This window comes from Amborella trichopoda, chromosome 12 (assembly GCF_054954075.1).
Source record: "Amborella trichopoda isolate Santa Cruz 75 chromosome 12, AtrichopodaSantaCruz75HAP2 v2.0, whole genome shotgun sequence".
NCBI classification, from domain to species: Eukaryota; Viridiplantae; Streptophyta; class Magnoliopsida; order Amborellales; family Amborellaceae; genus Amborella; species Amborella trichopoda.
Genome location: NC_142347.1, coordinates 28575241 through 28598367, shown reverse-complemented (window position 1 = coordinate 28598367; position 23127 = coordinate 28575241). Strand labels below are relative to the sequence as shown.

Genomic DNA, 23127 nt, shown 5'->3' with positions numbered 1-23127 from the left:
ATCCTTTCATCATCTTCGGGTAAAACATGATAAAAAAAAAAACAAAATGACCACCAAAGGGGTCACGAGTAGCAAAACTGTAAGGCCTGTCCTTTTTGAAAATGATTTTCAAATTAACTTTTAAATCATCCATTTTAAAAAACGAAACCCTTTTAGAAAGGACTTCCTCCATCACTACAAGAGGCTAAACTATTAATCAATTTGGCCTCATTCTAGAAGCCAACTTCCTACGCCTGTTATGAAGGCTTGAAACTAACCAGGCACTCCATGGTTGTGTGAGTATAACTACCAACTACCACATATCAGAGATGGGTGAACCTCGCCAATGATGAAATTGGCTAGTCTGGAAGCGTTTTTCTCTCAACTGGATCCCCTGAGGCAAAATGAGGTAAGCTCATCCCCTGTGTACGTACGGTGACCTAATAACCGAGAATTCGGGACAAAAACACTACAACTAGGGAGCTGAGTTTGTAAAAATTCAGTTTGAAAAGTGTGTACAAAGAAAGTGTTTTATTATGCTTCGATGAATCAAATGCACACATACAAGTTGAACAAAGACCCCCTAGCAAGGGCAGCAACAAGGAGAAAATCAAAAAGTAGAAAGGATTCCACAATCCCAAAGGATCAATCAAAATGGGAAATAAAATTCTAATTTTATTCATCCATTGAAAATAGGATTATTACATGCACTTATGCAAGCAACTCTGGTCGCGAGACCGAAATTTCTACTGTCCTAACAGACTTCAACGAAAATAAGACTACTGAAAAATAATGGCGATCATGAGATCAAATTATTCATACCAAGAAAAAAAATAAAAAGAAAATATTTGGCTCTTCAGTCTTTGGCTTCAGATCAACATCCTTCTCTTGAGTTCCGCCACGAATGTCACTTATCGAGCCGATTCGACTTCAGCCTCTTCCAAGCTAATGTCAAAGACATCGTCATTGGATTTGACTCGTTTCTTTGAACAAGAGGCACTATCTTCTCGAGAAAGCATGGAATCCTGAGCAGGAGTAGAAGGTTCACCACGAAGTCTCGAAGATCTGGGGCACAGTGGAAGAGGACAGGTACGTTCCCACTAAGAATCATAGTTGGAGGTGGTCGTGGGCTTGTCTTTCTTGACCAACCCCTCATTAGAAGAGGACTTCTTCCCCTTCCACGGCAAACTTGCCTTAACCAGATGTGAGAAAGAGTGTCGTCGACATGGAAAAATAGGGCGACGATAGATCGCCTCTCCTGGGGAAATGTAATTCTGAGTATGGCGAAACTGGCGAAGCACCCTTTGAGGAAAGTACCCCTCTGTGAAGAACTGCCCTGCTAAAATAAGACCTGAACATCCATCCCATAGCAGGCAAAAACAGAGGCACGTTCTCAAGACCCCTAATCACCCAATCAAATGAAGAATCCTGCGATAATGGTTGACGCCACGAGGGCAGGTGGTATCATTGACATACTACGTTAGTCCTAGAGCATCATATACAGCCGTCATTGATCGAGGATGGACAATGGTGATGTGTTCATAGGCCCAAATCTGTAGAATTCAGGAGCAAAAATCACCTCAAAAGGTCACAGAACATAAACCTTGGACCCCGAAACCATCCAGAGCAAATTGACCAAGGCGACACTAGTGGTGTCACCCAGTCTATGTGGGTGACACTAGCAGTGTCACTTAGGCAACACCAGTAGTGTCGCCTGAGCGACACCACTAGTGTCGCCCAACTGAGACCCTCCCAGTTCAGTTCGGGCTTTTTCTAGTTAATTCTTGTTGTAAAAATATGAGATCCAGGGGCCAAAACAAGAAGAAAAACTGAGTTGCAGGGGAAAAATAAAATAAAGTTGAGTTAAAAAATATACTTACAAATCCAGGATACTGCCCTCAATGAATCGGTCGCCTCGCGTGACCCGGTCTTGAAGACCCAGGTAAATGCCCGCCAACACGGCTGGAACAATGGTGTAGTCCGCTCGCTATCATAACGCATGGGCTAAAGGAACAAGAGAACTACAAATCGTCTTACGACCGCTTGGAAAAAGGATGGATCCTAGCAGCACAAAAAGAAAAATATGGATCTGTTCGGCGACTCAAGATCGATCCTGATTTCAGACCAGCAATTCCATATCGACCCACTGACTGTGTGAAGAGTAAGCTGCCCCCAACAGTCACGTACCCATGATGGAATGATCATTGGTGGTAGTAGATGGTTGACACACAATCCCGACCAAGCTCAAGCCAGAAATCTTGGCAATTTCCTCCAAAGTTGGCGTTGTCTTGCCTGTAGGAAAGAAGAAGGTGTTTGTTTGACAGTTGAACCACTCAGCAAGAGCCTCAAAAAGTGGAAAGTTCACATGGCAAGAGGCCATGTTCAAGATGTCTATCATCGAAACTGAATCCAAAAAGGTCGTGAGCTCGGACCACTACCAAGAAGAAAGAAACCAATCCCTGAATCAAGGCCAAATGATAGGGAAGTCATAGACACGTCAAGGGACTTCACCCAATTGAAGGCCCTGCGATATATGGGAGGACAGACCCTCAGGGAAGTGCTTAACCCTAGAAAACAAAGGAAGAACCTCCTCCTCTCTTCTATTATCAGCTCGCTTAGAAACTTTCGTCTTACCCTTGGAAACAACATCGTTTTGCCTAGGAGCCATGAAAGTCTAAGGGTGAGAGCAAGAAATACCAGTAAGATCAGATGGAAGATGATGAAGAAGGAAGAAGATGAAGATGAGAAGAAGAAGTAAGAAAGATGATGAAGAAGGAAGAAGATGAAGATGAGAAGAAAAAGTAAGAAATTGAAAGAAAAGAATGGGAAGTAGTTGATTTTTACAGAAAACAAGAAATCCGACCTAAAATGCACCCTGGAGCTATCTACTTCGGCTAACAGAGGGTTTAGATAACCCTAAAACCTTCCAAAATGATAAATATTACTTTTGGAGGTTGAAGGTTTGGGCGACATGCCTGATGTCACCCAATTCCATACTCAGGCTGGGCGACACCACCAGTGTCGCTCACAAAATTTTGAAAAAATACCCCTATTTAATCCCAGCATGTTAAAAAAAATAAAAAATTATTTTTGTATGGGCGACACGCTTAGTGTCACCCAGCCTATGAGGGCGACACCACTGGTGTTGCCCAAATCGTTTTTTACAAAACCTATTTTTTTTAATTCCCCAACTTTCCATAAAAAAATTTAAAAAAATAAAAAAAAAAATTGAATTGGGAGACACACCCAGCCTGTGAGGGCGACACTCCTCGTGTCGCCTAGGCGATACCACAAATGTCGCCCAAATCTTTTTGCAAAATCCCTTTTTTTTTTTAATTTCCAGCATTCACATAAAAATATTTTTTTTTTTTTTATTTATTTGTTATGTGGGAGACATTCCAAGTGTCGCCCAGCCTATGTGGGCGACACTCCTCATGTCGCTCAAATGTTTTCATGCCCCAATAGTTCTCGGCAAGAGACGTAATAAATAAATTTTTTTTTTTTTTTGGTGGTTTTTTCCAAAAACTGTCCCCACTCAATTTTGGGGTCTTTCATGGATTAAATTTTATTTTCACATGTGTTTTATAACTGTTTTCAAACATTTTTTATTTTTCAAAAATCGTCAAATGCTCCTTGATGGCACGAGCCTAAATTTCTTACCAATTTTCCAAAAAAATAAAAATCAATTTTTTTTAAAAAAAAGCTCCTCGATGGCACGAGCCTAAACGGTCAACCAAAATCTAAATTCAAAAAATGTCAAAATCATGCGACGTAAAAGAGCCGAGATAAGAAAAAACATCAAACTCGTGCGACTTAAAAGAGCCGAGACAGGAATAACGTCAAACTTGTGTGGTGTAAAAGAGCCGAGACACGAAAAAACATCAAACTCGTGTGTCGTAAAAGAGCCGAGACAGGTACCGTCTATCTCTGTATGACGTGAAAGGTCGGGTGTATCTCGTTCAAACGTCAAACTTGTGCGATGTAAAAGAGCCGAGGCAGGTAACGTCTAGCCCCGTATGACATGAAAGGTCGGGTGTATTCCGTCTAGCTCTGTATGATGCAAAAGGTCGGGTGTATCTAGTTCAACATCAAACTCGTGCGATGTAAAAGAGTCGACGCAGGTAGCATTTAGCCCCGTACGACGTGAAAGGTTGGGTGTATTCCGTCTATCCCCGTATGACATAAAAGGGTCGGGTGTATTCCATCTATCCACATATGACGTAAAAGGGTCGGGTGTATGGTCCATCGCTGCCGGACGCTAAACTGCTTAGAGGGCTCTATAGTTGTAGGAGTTAAAACTGCTAACCAACCTTGTTTTTCGAAATATCTTTCTCTTTTCAAAATTTTCACTTTACGCCTTGTGTTTTCAAAAACTTTAATTTCTTTGTTAAAATCGTAATATGTCTTTGCTCCGGGTTCTATTTCAAAATTCCCCATTGCTTTCAAAAATTTCTAAAAAAACTTTTTAAAATGAAGGAGCATGGTCACCCGTATATGATGATGACCACCTTGCCACGATTATCGCGTTGCTTCCTCGTCTCTCTCTTTGGAATCGGCTAGACAAGTCTCTTCATATAGAAAGCCATTTCCTATAGACAGCCTTTGGAAACCCTAAGGAAATCAAAGAAGATGCCAGGGTTAAAATTTTGAAACTGCAAAATCCCTTAAAGTTAAGTGGCATGGCCAGAAAATCCAACTCGAGTTTCAAGCTTGTGTAACTCACCGACATCTCACGTCGAAAACCCTAGGAGGAAAACTATCGTAGGTGGGTGAGCTCGGTGAGCACAATGACTTGGACGGATTAGTTGGTATGCCCTCTAACCACGTGACTTCAGGAAGAAATTTAAAATGTCTTCTTTATCTTTGATGTTCATCTTGCCCCATGAAGGACAGGGAACAGCAAAGTATCTACTTCTTTGCCACTCACATGTCCCTTGAAGGACAGAGAGTACCAAAGAGGGGCATCTATAGACACCCCATTTTAAATCAGGCAAATTATGTGGTTTCCTGAACCGTTAGGACCACATTATCTTAGTAAACCCAAATCCGTAGTTCACACAATCTACCCTGTGACCCGGAACCAATCTGCCTACCCAGAACCCTACAAAAACCCAGTTTTGACCCAAAATCTTGAAAACGCCCTATTTTACCAAAAAACTCATTAAAAATAGTAAAAAACTCCATTTTGACCCAAATTTTCTCTAAGAGCTTCATAAGAGGCTGAACTACACACTGGAATAAAAACATTCACTTTTAGTTAGATTGGGTCTAGGCGACATTGGCATTGTTGCTCAACCCCGATTGGGCGACACTGCCAATGTTGGATGAGGATATGTTGGTTATGGAAAGTTATCCTTTCCAACATATCCTTGAACCTTATAAGATGTCTTTTCGTGGCCATTTGAGGCACGGCTTCAAAGGAAAAAAAACCTAGAACAAAGCTAGCTGAGAAAACCCTAAACCTAACCTTAAGCCAAAAAAAACCTAGACTTAGGGCACAACAACCCTAGATTTAAACTATCCTTAGGGCACAAAAACCCTACTACACTAGAGATCTGCTGGTCGACATCTGAATCAGAGAGGCAAAGAGGATGTTGGAGCTGATACAGGCGAGCCCTCGAAGGCTAGGGAGTCCTGGGCCATCCGACCCAATTCGATATTGTTTTCTTCCCTTTTATTTCTTCTGCTTTTGCTGTTTTCATTTGATTTTGATCTTATTCTAGTTTGCTTTAAAATCGTATTTTTGTGTCTTGGATCAGCTGGCTCTGCCACAGATTTAAGAGTAGATATGCTCGTTTTTGGGTAGATTTGGCCTCAGATCTGAATTCGATTTTTCCCACTTTCTCTATCGCTGAATTTTCATTAGGTTAAGATGTCAAGAACCGAGAGATCTTCGTCGAAAGATCTATCAGATTTTCATCGTAAACAAGAGGTGGGCGCACGCTTTGACTATTGCATGCTTTGCTTCAAAGCCTCAAAGCTGCAACCGAGGTACACCTTGATTAGGGAGGACATCTTGGAGGGGTGGTGTCCTCTCATCGGGGTTATTGTGAAGGAGGATGTGCTAGGGGATGCGTAGAAGGGTGTCATGCGGTAACCCCATGGAGACATGTAAGAACATGAAACAGTTTATAGTCGTGCAAATGGGCTGTATGTTGCGCAGTTTAATATCTTACTATAGGGACGTATGAAATTTGTACTAGTGATTACCCATAGGGCAGGATCAACATGCCCATCATTTGAGAGTGAATGCTCCGAAGGGTTTTCATCATACCCCCTTTATTTTGACAATCGTTGCCAATGTGCCCTTGGGGGTTTTCACTATGCCCGTCTTTTTTTTTTTCCTTTTTTCTTTTTGACATATTTTTCCCATGGTGGCCTTAAGGGGTGCACGATGCCCTTTCGGGTTTTCGTTATGTCCGTCTCGCTCTTTTTTTTTTTGTGGAGGCGTGTTTAAGGTCATGCCACCATGACCGTTGATTTGTGTGTTTTAAGGTTGTCCATTGAGACCTGGGCGCATGTTTACGGTCTTATCTCCAAGACCGTAGGGCATGTTTAAGGTCTTGCCTCTGAGACCATAAGGGTAGTGTGTTTTATGGTCATACACCAAGACCGGATGGCATGTTTTAAGGTCTTGCCTCCGAGACCATAAGAGTAGTGTGTTTTATGGTCATACACCAAGACTGGAGGGCATGTTTAAGGTCTTGCCTCCAAGACCGTAAGAGTAGTGTGTTTTATGGTCATACACCAAGACTGGAGGGCATGTTTATGGTTTTTCCTTCGAGAACATATGTTGTGTAGTTTAACATCGTGCCACTACAATGTGTACTATAGTTTAGGGTCGTATAGCTTTGACCATGTGTGACACTGGATCACGTGTGGAATCAGGCCCCAAATTCAATTTTCCCTTATCTATGAAGTTCTGGATGATGTGTTTAACAGCATGGCACTCCTCGGTCTTGTGATCAAGCCTCCTATGATATTGGCAGCAATCAGGCATGTCATCTCTCCCGACTTCCTTTAGTCTTCTTAGCACGGGTAGCTCCATCATCCTCTCTGATAGGAGGTTCTCAAGCAATTTGGGGACCATACGCTTGTCGTAAGAATAACTCTTGTTCTGGCTTTGACATGAGGAGTGCATGGTATTTGACATGGCAGCTGATAACTGGTCATCATCTTTGACAAATGCGAAGGGCTCAGATATACTTCCATGGTTCTTGAGCAAGCCTTCGATTTCTACTGCCTTGTTGACTATTGGGCCATGATGAAGTGACGTAACAGGACAATTCTAGGTGCATCCCGTCTATGCAGTATTCCATCTCTCGAGGCTCACCGATTGGTGTAATGGCCAGATTGTGCCACCTTTCGATGTACTCGATCACAGGCTCATGTGGCTTTTGTTTCACCTCAAGAAGCTCAAAAAGCTGCACTTTCCTTTCTATGTCGCAGAAACGCTTGCGAAACTCTTCTTCCATTTGTACCCATGATGAGATTGACCCTGGTGGTAACTGAGAGTACCATTTGAATGCAGCTCTCCTAAGGGTTTCCACAAATTGTCGAACCAATAGATGCCCATTGTTTGATGTATTTCCACAGACTATAATGAAATGGGCTCTATGTTGTTGTGACGAGCCAGTGCCATCATACTTGGGGAAGTCGAGTCTTTGGTAACCCGGTGGAAATGGGGTTTGATCAACATAGGTTGGGTAAGGCTTTTGATAGCGGTTCAGCTCCTCCATCATTGGGATATTATACTTCTTCAACGCTTCAGTTACCATGCCTTTTACTAGTTCTTCATTCCCAACCTGAGTTGTTGGGGAAGAGAGTGGCAATGAGGGAGGTGAGGGTGGGAGTGCCCCTTCTTTCAATGGTGTTATTTCGATGACCAGATACGAAGCTTGAGAGATGGTAAAGAGGGTTTGGTGCCTCAAGCTTATGAGACACCAATACCTCTTGATGTAAAGTTTCCATTATTTCATCTTTTTACCTCATTGTTGGAAGGCATTTTTCATCAACATGGGGCCCCTGCTCAATAAAGGCCTACCAAACAGTGAAAATTTTGATAGTCTTAGAATAGCCTGGCCAAGATCTTCATGAGGTCTCTCAAAAGTATCATGTCACGTTTTGTCACATTCTGACATGTCTAAGGTAGCACAGACTGAGAAATAGTTCTAGCAAAATCGGCCTCTTGCACCCTGAAACTGACCTTATAACTAGAGCTACATTTTTAGTGCCTCAATTTGTTGTGCGACCACCACCATTGGAACCAAAATAGTTGAAAACCCCTAGGAGTCAAATTTCAGCTCGAATGGACACTCCAGGAAGATGTTATAGGTAAAAGAGTGAAACAGAAGGGGTTAGGGGTCGCGTGCTATTCTCGTTCGACCACCCTGCAACTCCACGCCATGGAACAACCAGTGACTTTTGACACTCATATCTCACCCTTCCCAAGTCAGATCGTGCCCAAATTTGGTGAGCATGTTCGTCTAGTCAAGACGAACGATTCGATATGTCTCACGTCCCATGGCGATAACCGAGCGCAAAGAAAAGCTAGAGAGAATTTGTTGATATGTGAAAAAAGTGCAGGAAATTCAGCAGTGTCATGTCTCACACAAGCAGCCGGATCATGCCAATGGCCAGCCCGATCGATGTGAGATCAATTTCATTGAGGGCGTAAGGTCTCGGGCTATCACTAACCCGAACTCCGTACATGATGAACGGTCGGATTCTGCACATGAAGCCAACGAAGTGACTATAAATTCTTTCTCCAGAATTCCAGATTTCGGCCAAAATTACAAAGTTGCGAAATCTTCGGTCGGACATGGAATCGAGCTGCGTTGTTGCCTCACAATCGTAAGGGCATGCTCAGTGTAGTTCAACGAAGAAATTATCGAAAAACATCAAGGAACGAGTACACTATCAATCTGAAGTTCCAAGATCCACTCAAATTTCAAGTCACGTGATTGTGCACTAAAAACAGGATCCATGGCATGAAGTTGGTATCAAATCGATCGTTATGTCGAGCCCTAAAAGAAAACTATCATCATACGATCAACCGGGCATCAGAATGACCCCGGATCATCTATGCAAGATCACACAAGTTTTAAGACAACATAGGGATTGTTCTTGAATTCCACGAATTGTTAGGAAGGGACAAATCTATAATTTTGCACCCTATTTTTCTAATTTCTTTTAATTCAATTTAATCTTAATTTCCAGCAATGAGGGTTACTTTTGATCATCCACCCATGCTTAGGGCAAATTCTATATCTACGTACCAGCAATGTACGCAAAAAAAAAGGCACACACACAAGATCCATCTCCTTGCAAAAGTGAGAGTTTTTACTGAATATAGTTTATCTTTCTTCCCACTATTGTGTCACACTTGAGAGAGAAAGTGAGGTGAGAGGAACGTTTGACCGGTACCCCTAGGTTCAAGGTAAACCTTATCTCTCTTCGTTTTCTTTTCTTCTCTCTCTCCTTTTTCTCTCTTCTTCTCTTTCTTCTTCTTCTTCCCCATCTGAGCTCTCCTCATAAGCCAAGCACGATAGTGGCAGTGCCGTGCATGCCTCTATGGTAGCCTCATAGGTAACGTAATGCAATGGCAGTTCCAAGTGCTTGTCTCTTTCTCCCTCTATTCTATCCCTTTCACGAGGCCTACAGACGGTGCTGCTCATTATTGTCTATAGACGTATCCTAAGCGCCTCAGCGAAGGACACGAGTAACAAAGCTTATCGCCGCCCATAGGGGCTTCACCTTGTCGCGTGACCGTTGCAGATGGTAATACCCATCACCGTTCATAAAGGGTCGAGGCAATACTTGTCGTCGTGCGCCGGCTTCTTTCGTGCTTTTATTCACCCACTGTCATGCGCCCTGCGAGAAGTAATGGCCGTGAACCTATGAGAAGTTATCACCGTGTGCCTCGTTAGGAGCCATCATTGTTCTTTAAGGACATGTCGCCTCCTCGTACTGTCAACGGCGATGCACATTGCCGTCTAGATTCTTCCTCCCTTTGCCATCTCTCTCTCTTCTATTCATCCTTTTCTCTTCTAACTTGACTGCGGGTAGATCTAGCTTAGCAGTGCCATCTTGGTCTTGGTTTTGAGTAATATTGCCATCGTGCTGGTCCTGAGGACCATGCCCATCTTGCTACCACTCCGAGTCGATAATTGTCCGGACGTCATGCTAATTTCGCCTCTCCATCGAGTTTTTCTTCTCTTTTCTATCTTTATCTAAAACTTTACGTTTCATCATGCTCTCACATGAACGTACGTTGCCCTAAGACAAGGGTGGGTCTCCTTGACTCACTTGTCTTACAAATTAACCATAAAAGTGTTGTGCGGAAAACAAGAGGATTGTAGGTCAAGGGAGGCGATTACGAACTAGCTAAAGTAGCTGGGGGGCTTTCTTCGTGATCTAAGAGGGCACCCACGTGAGCCAGCCCGAGTAAGTCCCGAACCCACCTAAAATTCCTCTCTCATCGATTGGTGTACCTGCCCTTGCTCTCAATCAAGGTTATGAGAGAGCGATCTCAACCCCCGGTTCACCAGAAACCCGAGGTACGTGCCGCCAGATCATCTAGATCCGGAAGGCGAGATCGAGGCACGTAATTAACTTGACGACTCCACTGGAGACTTACTACCCTTAGTTGGCTCGCTTTTGTTTGACCAATGTCCTCTTTTACTTTCTGCATTTACTTCTATGGCACCTAGGTTGTTCAACCCATTCATTCGAGTTGGGGACTTCTTTATCCCCACATCCGTGTCTATCCCAGGGAAGCAAACTACTCAAGCTTCCTTTCCTAGTCTCCTCTTGAGTCAAGACTCTTGGTCTGGCTCCCAGGTTCTCACCTGGATCGGTGCGAGAGGGGACTTAAAAGTCCCCACCTCCCAGCTGCCTTGCCCTGGTGGACCCTCCGCGAAGGCCTCTTTCATCGGTGGCACATCTGCCACCACACATGGCATGCACCCTGCTACCGACAAGTCTCTTGCTGGTCATATTGCGAAGGTACGCCGGAAGGCTGCCGCCATCACTCTCGCGAAAGACAAGCAAGTTGTCGTCGCTCTTGAGGTTCGCCGAAAGGCAACCTCTTATGCTCCTTCATCACCCCGAACCTCCACACCTAGAGAGTCGGCACATAGAGGCAAAGGTCTTGAGATCTCCACCCCACGCACACACCCAAGGGCTCATGGTTCATCCACTCGAGCGGCACCTCGAGGCAACCCTCATGTTGCCTTGAGCTTTCATCCAGGGCTAGGCATTCTAGGGCCAAACCCTGCATGCACCATGCATTTTCTTTCCACAACCCGGAGCAGCGCTAGCTCTACGCCACCTCGAGCACATGAGGGTCGACTACTTCATCCTCCCTCCCAACACATACAGCTGCACCCTGTGAGAAGTGGGCTTCTGCCTCACCCCTCATAGACACAAGCTCATAGGTCTCGACCTCAACTCAGCTCCTTCCTCTGTCGCTCTCCCCACACTAGGCAAACACCTCGAGCTTCAATGCTTGAAGGTCTTCCCAAAGAGTACCATCTTGAGCCAGCCTCGGGTCAGCCATGCACGTGCGCTCCACAAAGGAGCTCGGGGCAACCACTTGATGTCAGACAGAGGCCTCCAGCCTCCAATGAAAAAACCCAGGCTGCCTTCTGTCCTTGGACCCCACTTCCTGTTTCAGCTCATAAACATGGCCCTTGCATGTTAGAAGAAGGCGGGGCAGTCCAGGTCTCAGGCACGGTTCTAGAGTGAAGTCCCTAGCTGTCTCAAGGTTAAGCAAGAAAGAGGTCTTCAGATCCTGACCAAAGAAGCCTCCAAGGCAGTCGAGGTCGCCACCTTTGATGACCTCCTCCCTCCAAACCCCTTTTTCCCTCTCCAAACTCCAGAGCTTGACCGAGTCCAAGAGTATTACTGGGTCGTCACTAATCAGAAGCCACGGTTCTAAGACCGTCAAGAACCGGTCCTCACAAGATCAGCATACAAGGCTTGGGTCCAGTCGGGACAAGATGAACCCCTCCAGACTGACTTGCCACGCACCACTCGTTGACCTCGGCAATCCGCTATCCCGCCAGGTTCTAACCTCAAGAAGAGACGGTCAGTGTTATGGTGATCAATGACCCGGACGACATTCAGGAGGAGCGGATGAACAAGTTTTAGGAAATGATGCAAGGCATCCTTAAAACGATGGAACGCCTAGAGGCCTTCAGGTCCCCTTCTTCGACCAGGTCCCCAATTGGTGAGGACACAGTTCCTAAGAAAACTCCTCCATCAGCCTCCCAAGTCGGTTCTACCTCTTGTGGGCCTCCCAAACCGACATAGATTCTATGGTGGCCCATAGCCTCAAGAACAAGGTCTTAGGCTTGCAAGAGATGCCGCTCTATCAAAAGCCATACCCTTCGTAAATAGACCAAGTACCCTTCCCTCCGAAGAACAAAAGGGGAAGCTCCCCATGTTCAACGGTACTATGTCGTCGCACCAGCATACTGCTCACTTCCAGACATCCTGTCCAGAGATAGTAACTAACGGACGACTACTCCTCCGCTAGTTCGTCGAAACTCTTGAAGGGCCAGCCTTCCAGTGGTATGCTCGACTGCCTCCCAACTCAATACACACATGGCAAAAGATGGAGCAATTGTTCTACCAACGCTTCTACGAAGTTCAAAGGAACAAGGAGACCATCGAACTCCTCACCCTGATGCAAGACCCTGGTGACCCGGTTGATAAGTTCATCACCCACTGGAGAGAGTTGGAAACCTTCCATGCCACTCCCATGACCGAGAAGGAAGCGGTCCAGACCTACATATGGAACATGTTTCTCGAGATCGCTCTACATGTCGAGGCATCCAATCCACCCTCCATGTCAGAGCTCATCTCCAAGGCAGTTTGTATTGAGGGATTATTCAAGCATCACGACAACCCTCATTAGCAACCTGCCAACTATAACTCTCGCTCCAACAGTCAGGGCAGCCAAAGGGCAGTAATCAGCCCGACGGTCACCGTGGCCAATACCAAAGGCGCGGTTCCTCAAACCCTGAACCTTTCCAAGGCATAGGTGTCTCTGACCTAGGGCAACCAGTAGTCCTACAGCAGCATCCCTCCTCCTAGAAATTCTAGACGAAATGACTACTGAGCCCAGTACCAGAATAAGGTTTACCCCTTCGACACAGAGTGGAAGTCTGAACTACTTTGACTGCTGGTGGAACATAACATGATATAATTGTCGAAGGCCCAATACTATGGGCAGGAGGCAAATGAGAAGTACAGTTCCTATCACAAGAGGGTATGCCACCCCACTTACAACTGCTATATGCTCAACGACACGATCGAAGCCCTTATCAACAACGATCAGATAAAGCTCGAAGAGTGGAAAGGAGCATTCAGGGCAACTGAGGTTTCTCACATAGTCACGATCCAAGAGGACGATGGGGCAACCGCTATCCTTTGTGCATTTTTCTCCATAATGCTCGAAGAAGGGCTCGTCACTCTTAAGCCAGCAAGGCATCCCATGTACATGTCTCTAGGAACTGAGAACCTCTGGTGCGTGTATCACCAGATACAAGGCTATGGCATCACCGAATGCATGGGCTTCCACAAGCTCTTAACAGAAGAGATGCAGTGGTGTAAGGAAGTTCAACGTAACTCAGAAGGACACCCTCGAGTCCCTCTTTCGCATGAGCAAGAAGACCTCCTAACCCCAACCCAAGGAAGCACTGAGCTAGACCCTCTTCAAGGCAATGCTCCAATAAGGCCTTGTCACTCCCAAGCCTGCCAGGCAGCCGAGGCACCTTGTCCAAGGCATGGAAAAGCTCAGGTGCCCATACCGCCAAGTATGTGCCCACAAACTCAAGGAATGCTCTACGTTCGAAGCTATTGTCGATATTCTCTCTTCGATTTCTCTTAGCTCAGGCTGTGTCATTGCGCGTGCCACATATCAAATCGACCCGGTCAACAAGACGAACATGCTCCCAAAATTTAGGCTCGATCCGACCCTAGATAAGGAAGATACGACCATGAAAATTTGCCCCCAAACTGTGGAAACTGGTTCATCAAGGGTGCTCCGTAATAGTGGATGACCTACTTATTTTAGGTAATTTGGCCATAACTTACTCAAGAAGCGTTTGAATGCATCGAAAATTAGTACCCGGGGATTTTTGAACGTTCTAAATCCAACGGCGATAGTCTGGATATCATTTGATGCTCCAGTTATGGTGCTGTAGTCCAGGGTCCATTTTCAGCATGACAGAGGCAGAATTTCCCAAAACGGTTTTATCGTCTGCACTACCTTAAACTTGTCGGATTCCTGTGAAACAGGGAAGATGTTCTTAGGAGACCATTAGCCACATTCCTACATGTTTTCAGGCCATTATAAGACTGTAAAAAAGTTCACTTCTACATCAGGGCTTATTGACCTATGACTTTCGTAGTTTATAGGCATTTTGGTACCCGTGGACCTAAGTCGCAGACTGCTCTCTCCTTATTCGCACCGGAGATACAAGTGATGAAAAGTACCCTCAAACACACTTGACCAAGATGAGGCTTTGAAGGTGGAGATATTGAGGATGAGCAACGAGTATAATGTGGTAGAGAGGGAGGTGAACCGGTGGAGAGCAGAGAGCCAAGTTTTATCTTACAAGCCGACTGGACTCAACCTCACCATCAAGGCTGAAACCACCTCTGTGGCATAGGTTACCAGAGCAGTCACTGACCTTAAAGAACGTGCTCAAAAGTGTACTAGGCATTTCGAGATGGTGAGAGCGAGGATTAGTGAGGCTATTGATTGATTCTGGGGGCATTCTTCTTTCCGCTCCTCTTTACTGCTTTTTACCCTCGCTTGTATGCAAAACTTGATGAAATCTATGGAATGAAATGCCACTTTTTACTCCTGTTTTAGTCCGTCTTTCTTCTTTCATGGTTTGCAAACTCTCGCCTCAGATTGCTATCTCTTCGAAGGTGGTGAGCTATTGGGAGCCTCCTACATAGGCATTCTTATCTCTTTCATGCTTTTGATTTAAATGCCGTTTCGAGTTTTCATTCAAGCCCTTAGGGTATGCACCATTTTTTATTTTCACAAGACCCCGTAAGATTTTTTTTGTGATGCTTTTGCCCCTGGATTTTATACAATGTCTGCCATTTTCTCATTTTTACTCACGATGCCCGCTCGGGTTTTCACCACGCCTGATTTTTTTATTTTTTACATTTTATACTCACAATAACTGATGGTGCTATTGTGCCCCATCATTATTTTTACTTTTTATTTTCTTTTGACTTTCTTACCCATGATGCCCTTTCAAGTTTTCATCAGGTTCATTTTTTGGGGAGGCATCTTTAGGGTCATGCCGCCAGGACAATAATAGTAGGGTGTTTTAAGGTCGTACACAAAGACTTGAGGGTGTGTTTAAGGTCGTCCATCTGAGACCGTAATGGTAGTGTGTTTTAAAGTCGTACACCAAGACCTGAGGGCATGTTTAAGGTCATGCCTCCGAGACCGTAATGATAGTGTTTTTTAAGGTCATACACCAAGACCTGAAGGCATGTTTAAGGTCGTGCCTCCGAGACCATAATGATAGTGTGTTTTAAGGTCGTACACAAAGACATGAGTGCATTTTTAAGGTCGTGCCTTTGAGATCGTAAGGGTAGTGTTTTTGAAGGTCATACACCAAGACCTGATGGCATGCCTCCGAGACTGTAAGGGTAGTGTGTTTTAAAGTGATACACCAACACCTGAGGGCATGTTTAAGGTCGTTCCTCCGAGACTGTAATGGTAGTGTGTTTTAAGGTCATACACCAAGACTTGAGGGAATGTTTAAGGTCGTGCCTCCAAGACCGTATATCTGGGATAATACTACTTCAAGTAGCGACCATTGATTGGAGGCATGGCTTCATCTCCATCAGAACGAGCTACTACATAGGCTCTATTGGGGAAGGATTTATTGACCACAAATGGTCCCTCCCATTTTGGTTCGAACTTGCCTTTGCGTCGGCCATGCATGATGATGGGTCTCCTGATAGTTAAGACTAATTCAGAACAAGTGAATGAGTTTACCTTGACTGTTTTGTCGAAATCTCGTCTCATCCTGCCCTGATGGATTTCAAGGCTTTGCTGGGCTTCAAACCTTTTCTCATCAAGTGCATCTAACTCTTGGTAATGAAGCTTTGTTTTCTCATCTTTGGTCATGCCATGATGTATGGCAATGCGAAGTGAGGGGAGTTGGACTTCAAGGGGTAGGACAACTTCACTCGCATAAACAGGGAGTAAGGAGTATAGTCAGTAGAATTTCGTGTAATGGTGTGGTAAGCCCACAAGACTTCATGAAACTTCTCATTCTTTTTTGTCATCAAGACTGACTTCTGTAAGATATCACAAAGAGTCCTATTGAAGGCTTCAGCAAGGCCATTGACTAGAGGGTTGTACATGGTAGAGTACTTCCACTCAAAGCCAAACTTATTGACCATGTGGTGGATACACTAGCTTCGTAACTGGGGACCATTATCTGATGTAATCCGGTCTGGGACATCGAATGGTTGATAATGTGATGCCGGATGAAGTTGGCTAACATCATTCCGGGATGCGATCACTTCAGCCCATTTAGAGAAGTGGTCTGTAGCAGCTAGAATAAAGACATGTCCCAAATCTGAAGGTGGGTCAATGAGTCCTACAATGTCCATGCCCTAATGTGAGAAGGGTCATGATGCCCCTGTAGGGTGGATAGGATCTGGAGCCCTATGGATGAAGTTTGTATGCATTTGACACACTTGGCATCTCTTGGCATAAGCTAAAGAATCTGCGACCATAGATAGCCAATAATACCCCAACCTTTGAATTCGCTCGTAGAGCTTAGGGCCAGATTGGTGGAGTCCACAAATCCCGGTGTGTACCTCTTCAAGCACCTGCCCCAACTTTTTCATATCAATGCATCTGAGGAGGATGCCATCGAAAGAACGTCAAAAGAGGATATTGCCTTAGAGCATGGTGTATTTGGTGGATATCCTTTGTATGTTACGCTCAATAATATCATCTGGAAGATGAACATGTTTGACATAGTTGAATATGGGTTCTCTCCGATCTCCAACTTGCTCAATCTCAATGCACAATGAATCAAAGACCTCCGCTTCTTGTTCATTGGGCTCAAGGATAGAGGCCCGTTCGGCGTCTCTCTCGGCTTTGATGACACCTTTGGCAGCGAGCAGTGCCTCGAATGGATAAGGTGGGCACTCTAGAAAAAGGACTCGCTCATAAGCTGCTTCCACCTCTTCGATCAACTCAATACGTCTCCATTCCGCTACCCATATAAGCGTAGGCTCTTTCAACAAGATCAGAATGGTCGCGCCCCACTTGGCGAGAGCGTTAGTCTACAAGTCCAATCTTCAGGGTACATGCCTAAGGGAGAAATCATCGAGTCGTGCCATCAGGGTCTTAGCAGTGTCATGGTACTGTTTGAGGTTATCATTTCTCACATCATATATTCCCTTAAGCTACAAAATTACTAATTCAGAATCATCGAGAATGGTTATTCATTCCAAATCCAGGTCAATGGCAATCTCGATGCCTATTATGAGTGCTTGGTACTCAGACTCATTATGCGAACCAATCTTTGTAAGGGAGTAGGACAAACGAATAATTCCATCTTGAGGGTGTGAGAATACTACTCTGACACTGCCTCTCTCTGACTAGAAGGCCCCTTCAAAGTACATCTTCCAGTCATATGGTGCCTCTGTACAAAACACGTCTTCATCAGGGAGGTCATTCGATAAGGGCGAATCTGACAGCAGGGGGGTGTGCAGCTAGAAAGTCGGCTAGGGCCTGGCCTTTGATGGCTTTCTGCGGCACTTAAGTGATATCCAATTCCATCAATAATAGTGACCACTCTGCCAGATGTCCTGATAAGCAAGGACGCGACATGAGTAATTTGATGGGGTCAGCTCATGAAATGAGCTGGACTATGTGGATGAGAAAGTAATGGCAAATTTTTTGAACCATGAAGATCAAGGCCAGATGTAATACAAGGTGGTTTCCCTCCCTTCTTCATTATGCTATGCAAGAAGAGCACTAAGTGACTCATCAAGAGCAGTCGCATATAAAATTAGAGGCTTCCCATGCATAGGAGTAGAAAGCACTGGGGGATTCAACAGATAGGTTTTGATGTCTTTCAAGGAATTGACATGCATTGTCCCACTCGAAGGGTACGTCTTTTCTCAACAGGAAGGTAAAGGGTCCTGAGAGATTGATGATGAACCTTCGTACTTAAGCAAACTTTCCTTGGAGAGATCTAAGATCTCAAAGATTCGTCAGTGGTGGCATTTCCTAAATTGCTTTGATCTTGACAGGTTTGATCTCCAACCCTCGATACCTGACAATGAACCCCCAAGAATTTCCCTGACCATACACCGAAGGCACATTTCAGAGGATTCATCTTAAGCTGATGAAGACAAAGCCACTCAAACACCCGTTTAAGATCTCGAACGTGGGTATTTCTCTCTCCCGATTTCACCACCAGGTTGTCGACAAAACACTCTACCTCTTTGTGCAACTTATCGTTGAAGATGGTAGTCATGGCTCACTGATACGTGGCTCCTGCATTTTTAACCCGAATGGCATCATTGAGTAACAGTAAACTCCCTTAGGAGTCAAGAAAGCCTCCTCATCTTCGGGTGCCATCCTTATCTTAATGTACCTGAATATCCATCTATAAAGGAGAAGGCCTGACAATATGTTGTAGAATCGATTAGCGTCTCAGTGAAGGGAAGGGGGAAGTCATATTTTTGACACGGAGCATTAAAGTCATGAAAGTCAATGCAAACCCTAATTTGCCCATTCTTCTTCTTGACTGGAGCAACATTGGCCAACCACATTGGATATCTAACCTCTCAGATGAAACCCACCACCTTGAGCCTAATCATTTCGTCATCAATCTGAATTTCAAGGTCCGATCGTAACCTTCTCAACTTCTGCTTTATGGGTTTAAAGGACGAGTCCATACCAAGCCGATGGACTGCAACCTGAGGGTCAAGACTGGGCATCTCATGATAGTGCCAAGCAAAGACATCTCGATTTGCTCGCAGGAAGGTGGTGTACTCTTCCCTTTCTTTTGGCGACATGATGGCTGAGATGAAGGTTGGCCTTGGGTCAGCGTCATCACCCAGATTTATCTCTTCTAAATCATCAGTTGTGGCCTGTCCGTCATCCTCCAACACTTTGGGGACTTCTTCGACCTCCGTTTCATCGGCAGTCAGAGAGCCAGAGGGCTCTTCCTCAACTTCAAATGCTTCCATCTCCCGGTCAAGAGTTATCGATTCCTTTGTCATTCCTACCCCGACCAGGGTCTCAATAATGCGATACATAGTAGCTATCTCAACTTTTTGTACAACCTGAGAAGGGTCAATGTCAAGAACAGGGAGCTAAGAAAACATGAGGGGTGAATTTTGGGAAATTTAGATGAGTTGATGAGGATCCGGATCAGAGGGAAAAGGCTTAAAAGATGTGGGGGAAGGATCTTGAGGAGCTTGGGTAGCTTGGGGAAGATCATCTTGAGAGAGGGGACGTTCATGAGGTGAGGGCGGTGGGGGTCAAGGTTCAGAAGACGAGAGTGGTTAGGTGCCTCGATCTCGCCCGCCGAGTGGGGTTGACTTGGTGGCGTGGTTTTAGGTTTGAGATGGACCCAGAACCTGAGATCGCTCTCTCGAGAACCACGTAAAGAAGACGTAGGCAGGAGTACCAACTAGTGAGAGAGGAATTAAGGTCGTGAGGCGGAACTTACCTCACGTCGGTCTGTGACACGCTAGGGCTAGTTCGTGTGGGTGCCCTCTTAGATCACGTTGGAATGCCTCCCTAGCCTATGGCCGGTTTGGAATCGCCTCCCTTGACCTGTTTCTCCTTTCCTGCAAACACATACACACACACATACATTAAAAGTATAGACAAGTGGGGCATAGGTCCCCACCTTGTCATAGGGTGAGCACACACGTGCGAGTGTACTCAAAGAAGAACTGAAAAAAATAAAACATGAAAATCCATGTCAATTCGCCAGCCTCACGGTGTCTTCTTGACAAGGGACTCTCGATACATATTTTACAGTAAAGAATGAGAGAAGCAAAGAGATAAGAGAAATGAAGGTAAGAAAAGAAGTTTGACGGAGTGACTAGACTGACGTAGCGGAAATACTAATCCAGTAACTGACTTAATGTGGTAGCAAGACGGGCATGGTAACTCAGATCGGCACGATAGCTTAACTACTCGACATCAAAATTAATACCAACCAATTTGACGCAATGGCTAATCTGACGTGGCAGCAAGATGGGCACAATAACTCAGACCGGCGTGGTGGCAATACTACTCAACGACAAGACTCACACGAGCACAAAGCTCAGCCTGCCTTCTGGTCAAACAAGTGATGGAGAGAAAGAGAGGAAGTGAAGACTAGCTTGATTGTTGTTAGGTCTTCCAAATGAGAAGAAAGTGAAAATAAAAGTGATGGTGAAATAAAAGTTATGGAAAATGAAAGAGGTGAATTAAAATAAAATAACATTAGAAAATAGAATTAAAATAAAAATAGAATGGGTAAAGGAATGAATTAAAAATGACATGGAGTTAAGTATAATGGAAATAAAAGGGATGAAAGAAACTAAAATAAGATGAGATAATTAAAATAAAATAAATAGATGGAATAGAGTACATATGGTGGGATAAAATGAGTGAAAAAAAATAAATCGAATAAAATGGAATAAAGGAAAATAAATTGAAGTAAATGAAATGAAATGGAAGGAAGGAGTAAAATGGAATAAGATAAAAGGGAAGGGGTGGAAGAAGTATAATAGGATAGTTTTAATAAAATAAAGAAAAATAAAACTTTAGTTGAGAGAGAGAGAAAGTTGGTTTATTTGGGTTGAGAAAAAATAACATTTTGGTTAAAGGGGGAGAAAGGGTTGAATATTGGGCTTTATGTGGGTGAAGGAAGATAACGCGAGGTAAAAAGGGAGAGAGTAGGTTGATTAGGAGAGAGAGACTTGGACGAAATAGCGTGAAAGGAGGGGGGGACAAAACATTAACGAAGAAAAAGAACAGAAAAACAAAATTAGAAAAAGGGGAGGTAAATGTTTTGTTTGTGGGTTTTCTTTGGTAGATTCTTACAGAGAGAAAGCGCATCAGTTACAGGGCAGAGAATGGGGGGTGCGCGAGGTTGCTTAAGGACGGAGAGGGCCGCAGGAAGAGGTGAGTAGAAGAGAAGAGATTGCTGGTTGCGAGATGGCGGAATTGGTCGCAATTGGGTGGCTGAGGAGCAGAGGATTAGGTTGGTGGAGAGAGGGGCAAAGAAATTGGTATGGCGGAGGTAGCAGCCGAGGTTGGGAGGACAGCGGAGGAGGAGGAGGGAAGAAGGGAAGCGAGGGAAGTAGGCGTGGGCTGATGTTTCTGAGATGGGGCAGAGGAGAGCACAAGGTAAAAGTAGAGGGCAGTGACCGTGGTGTTGATTGAGGAAGAAAGAGGCGGAGATGATTGCAGGTGAAGAAGGACGAGCGAGATTGGTTACAGGCAGCGGAATTGAGCGCTGCCGAAGAGAGAAGAAGGAGGTGGTGGTTCGAGCTACTACAAGGTGAGTTATTATTGCAAGTGGTTGAGAAGAAGATGAGAGAGGTGCTAGTGGTGGAACAGCAAGGGTGTGGTGGTTGAGTGATAGCTGGCTGCAGAGCAGAAGAAGAGGATGGTGAGAGAAGACGGAGGAAGAATTGCAAGGATGGAGTGTGGCAGTAATTGGGGAAGAGAGTAAAAATGGTGGGAATGGAGGAGTGCTTGAGAGTAGAAGGTGATGCTGCGGGTTGGAATTTGTTTCTTCAGAGACGGAGGTGTGGAGAGGACGGTACGCTACGCGAAAGGATAGAAGTTGTCGCGCACGGGGGTCGGTTGGCAGTCATGAACGGCAGTGAGATGGGAGTCACGGACGGCGTTGGGGTGGAAGTACTAGGGATTGATTGAACACACGACGTTGGGGAAAAAGGTTTGGAAAATGGTGGTCACGTGGGACCACAGATCGTGAGAGGGAAAAAGGGAACACGAGGGTGCATAACGGGCAGTGATGTGAAGGTACACAGCAAAAGAATGGGGAAAGGAGGTGGACAAGAGGGACTACTAGAAAAGGAGAAAGTGGACCCGAGGGTGCACAGGGCGTAAGTAATCGTGCAGTAATAAGAGGAAAAGGAAGAGAGAGAAGTGGTGGTCCCGTGGGACCACAAGGGAGAAGAAGGGAAGGTGGTGGTCATGAGGGATCACGGAAGAGGAAAAAGGAAGGCCATGGTCATGCAAGACCACAAAGGGGAAAGGGAAAAAGAGAGGAGAAAAAAATGTTGTGCTCGGTAGTGGGAGTGCCGAGCTAGACAGAGAGAGGAGAGAGAGCAAAAGAAGAGAGGGAGAGAAGAGAGAGAAAGAGAGAGGGAGAGAAGAGAGAGAAAGAGAAGGAAAGAAGAGAGAAAGTAACTTTAAGCTCAGGGGTATCGAATAAAAAATTTCTCTCTCCTTCCTCTCTCTCCAAAAACGTGACCCACAATATAGATATTTTTATTAAGCCAAGTGGTTTCCCTTATATAATGATATCACGTGATATATATACTTTTGCCCAAACATGGGTGGATTGATCAAAATTAACCCTATTACTGAAAGTTACAATTTAACTAAATTAAAAGAAATTCTAAAAATAGGTCAAAATGATAATTTTGCCCCTGCTCAACAATTCATGAAATTCTACTTCAATCCCTGTCGCTGCCATAGAACTCGTACGATTTTCCTATGCCGATTCGAGGCTGCTCCAAGGCTCATTTGACCAAAAGATGATTACTTTCTCGTTGGGCTCGGTATGATGATCAATTTGATACTAACTTTGAGCCACGGATCGTGTTTTTAGGCCACGATCATGCGACTTGAAATTTGTACGAATCTTGAAAAATTTCGATCGATAGTGTGCTCATTTTTTGATGTGTTTCCTTGATTACTTTGCCAAATTGCATTGAGTATGTCATCACAATCGCATTGCAACAAACGCAGCTCGATTTCGTGCTCGAACAAAGATTTTACTATCTTGGGTTTTCGGTCGGAACTTGGATTCCAACGACTAAAATTTTTCAGCAACTTTAACACCTTTGTACGCTCAATCTAATCGTTCATCATGT

General features: G+C 44.7%; 1 long non-coding RNA gene across 1 annotated transcript; it reads right to left on the bottom strand.

Annotated features, from left to right (window-relative positions):
• Nucleotides 1-634: 634 nt before the first annotated feature.
• Nucleotides 635-22462, bottom strand: LOC148779512 (uncharacterized). The gene is made up of 4 exons (XR_016045164.1): nucleotides 20230-22462; nucleotides 19731-19851; nucleotides 1860-2271; nucleotides 635-1532 (listed from the first exon to the last, which is right to left on the bottom strand). It is a non-coding gene; the product is annotated as an uncharacterized LOC148779512 (long non-coding RNA).
• Between the last annotated feature and the right edge of the window lie 665 nt (nucleotides 22463-23127).